The following is a 3,479-nucleotide window of genomic DNA, read 5'->3' as shown; positions in this document are numbered from 1 at the left end:
TCTTCCAAACAAATTGTAAACTCATACCAACATGATTTAGGTTCAAGCATACACATGGAAATAACAGTGTGTTCTTTGGGATTTTTACAAACTCTGACTATCCAAATTTGGATTCAGGTCTTGAGGAAGTGAAAACCTTGTTTGTACTAAGCAACTGTGCTACACTTCTACTGCAGTAATCACTTGGGATGATTATATCTAGACTATCCTTGGTTTCATCCAGTAAAATGCAGAGGGTACAAACAGGAAAGCATGCCAGCCAGTTAACGGTTCAACAATGCGTGATTTTTATTCTCTTGCTCTGAGAGCTTGTATCAACAAAATATATATTAAACCAAGGTAAATAACTGAAGATTTATGGGCCTCTTGTGCTTTAAAAGGGCAAAAAAAAAAAAGGTAGCCACTAATTCGCTCAGATAGAGCAGGCTTAGTGGTCCTGTATTTTGAAGATTTTACGAATGTTTCTTAAGGTAGGAGGAAATGGAAAACATTCACTATCCCTTTCCAGAATTTAAACAGAGGGCAGGAGACATTCTTTACACCCAAATAAAACTATGGCAGCAGTTCACATGTGACCAAGGTGAATGTAGAATGGAGATGTTCTAAACACAGCTAGGACTCTCAGCAAAGCTAATACACTAAAATCATATGATTACATTTTGAAAAAAAAATGCACAAAAACCAAATAGGAATTTTGAGATTTTTCATTTGAAGTAAATCTTAATGCTATTAAATTCGCAAATATGCTAATTTAAATACCCAATTCTATTATCTAAAACACACATTGCAAACATACAAATATCTATTCTCTCCACATGTCAGAGCCCATTCATTTCATGGTTTGGAAATGGGGAGAATAGATCTCCTTAAACTGCAAGTCAGCAGGTGTTTCTTTACAGTTAACTTTAGCAAAATTCATACAAAACAGTAATTAACAATGATCTTCTTTACTTGTTAACTCACAAGGAAACACCTTCAAAACTGCATTTTGTTAAAGTTTCTGTACTAAAATGTAGAAAAACTGAACTACACAAGTATTGAAAAGTTAAAAATTCCTTAATTTTTTATTCCTGGTACCACTACCACAATTTACAGGGCAATATACCTGATGTAATGAAAAGAAAAAGAAAAAGAAAAAGCTATAACAGATAAACGACCTCAGGAATGTACATCTAATTGACACTACATTGCATTAATCAATAGTTGCACTTTTTGCAAACTGTGGCTATGACAGTCCTGAACAAGAAGGGTTTCCTGTTTAAGCTGCAGTATCTTTTCTGACTATGGATCATCGTTCCTTCTGTGGCAGATTTTTACAGTTCCTCTAATGCATTTGGGACGACTGTCTCAAAGTAACCTGCAGCTTTCCTGACAACTCCTCACTCTCTCTCCTGCTAAGAACTGTAGCCCTTTTCTTCTGAGTTTTTAGAACCTTCTGCTACCACATCCACCACTTCCACCACCAGATCCATAACCACCACCATAGGGACTTGCCGAGCTTCTTCCACCAAAACTGCCCCCCTTCATGGGTCCGTAATTTGATTGCTGTTGTCCACTATAATTTCCAAAATCATTATAGCTCCTACCACCACCACAGTTACCTCCAAAATTTCCTCCTTCATTGTAACCATCATATCCTCCACCACCGCCACCATATCCACCACCTTGGCTTCCATATCCTCGTCCACCACCACCATAGCCTCCTCTACTACTATAACCAGGACCACCACCATAGTTACCACCAATGCCTCCAAATCCATTATATCCACCATCACCTCCTCCATAACTACCTCTGCTGCCACCACCTCCACGACCATAGCCTCCTCTTCCACCAAAGTTTCCACCACGGCCAAAGTTACCTCCACCACCTCCAAAGTTTCTTCCATGACCCATAAAGTTGCCAGATACACCTCCACGACCTCTTTGTGATGCAGCAGATTGCATTTCTTGTTTAGAAAGGGCCTTTTTCACTTCACAATTATGCCCAATAATAGTGTGGTATTTATGAATAACAATTTTATCAACTGTATCATGATCATCAAAAGTTACAAAAGAAAATCCTCTCTTTTTTCCACTATGCCTGTCTTCTATAACTATGGTTTCAATCTTGCCATACTTTTCAAAGTAGTCTCTCAAATTATATTCTTCTGTATCTTCTTTAATACCACCAACAAAAATTTTCTTCACTGTTAGATGGGCACCAGGCTTTATAGAATCATCTCTAGAAACAACTCTCTTTGGTTCCACTACATGCCATCAACCTTGTGTGGTTGAGCACACATTGCTGCATCCACCTCTTCAACACAAGCGTAAGTAACAAAACCAAAGCCCCTGGAACGTTTTGTTTGGGGGTCTCTCATCACCACACAATCTGTAAGTGTGCCCCATTTCTCAAAATATTCTCTTAAGCTATCATCTGTAGTTTCAAAGCTCAGACCACCAATAAACAGTTTTCTCAACTGTTCTGGTTCCTTTGGATCATGGCCCTCCTCCCCCCAGTGGTGGCAGCGACAGCTGGAGTCGGGCTGGGGGCAGCCGGGTGGCGGTTTTACCTCCATTTTGAGACCAGACTCGCCTCTTCCAACTCCGAAAGTGCTAATTTCATTCTTTTACATGTAGCTGTCCAGTTTTCCCGGTACCACTAATAAGATATAATGTGTTTTGGATTCAAAGAATCAATATTGTCAAAATGACTATATTACCCAAGGCAATCTACAGATTCAACACAATCCCTATCAAATTACCAATGAACTAGAACAAAAGAAAAATTTTAATTTGTATGGGAACACAAAAGATCCCAAATAGCCAAAGCAATCTTGAGAAAGAAAAACAGCCAGAAGAATCAGCTCCCTGACTTCAGACTATACTACAAAGCTACAGTAATCAAAACACTATGGTACTGGCACAAAAACAGAAATATGGTTCAATGGAATAGAATAGAAAGCCCAGAAATAAACCCACACACCTATGGTCAATTAATCTACAATAAAGGAGGTCAAATTATATAATGGAGAACATTTCTTATTTTCTTTGCTTTCCTGAATATATGTCTTGCTACCCCCTTGAAGTTAGGTATGACCATCTAACTTTCATGGCCCAATGAAATGTGAGTGGAAGGGACATTGCATCACTTTGGAGAAGTATTTAAAAGCCAGTATGTGAATTTCTATGCTATTTTCATTTACTTGTGGAAAACTTACCTTGCTATGCAGGTAACATAATATGAAACATGCAGGAATACTGAGCCAACCCATAAAGGAAAGCTGTCCTAGAGAGTTTCTCCACCCTACAGTGACGTTTATGTAATAAAAATTTGTTATGTAAACCCCTGGGAACTAGATGCTGTTTATTTCAGCAGCATATGCTAGCCTATTCTGACTAATATACTCCTGAATAGTAACATCCCTTACTGAGTGCTCTCATGAGTAGCATGTTTATTTATTCATTCATATATGCCTCAGAATCTGGATCCCAGGTCT

General features: G+C 38.5%; 1 pseudogene across 1 annotated transcript; it reads right to left on the bottom strand.

Moving 5' to 3' along the window:
* Positions 1-1,011: 1,011 nt before the first annotated feature.
* On the bottom strand, positions 1,012-2,558 carry LOC309821409 (heterogeneous nuclear ribonucleoprotein A3-like; annotated as a pseudogene). The gene has a single exon. The product of its transcript is annotated as a heterogeneous nuclear ribonucleoprotein A3-like (transcript).
* Between the last annotated feature and the right edge of the window lie 921 nt (positions 2,559-3,479).

Source organism: Grampus griseus (assembly GCF_964374135.1).
Source record: "Grampus griseus genome assembly, chromosome: 4".
Taxonomy (NCBI): Eukaryota; Metazoa; Chordata; class Mammalia; order Artiodactyla; family Delphinidae; genus Grampus; species Grampus griseus.
Note: the sequence above shows the minus strand (reverse complement) of the source record. Positions and strands in the feature narration are given on the sequence as shown.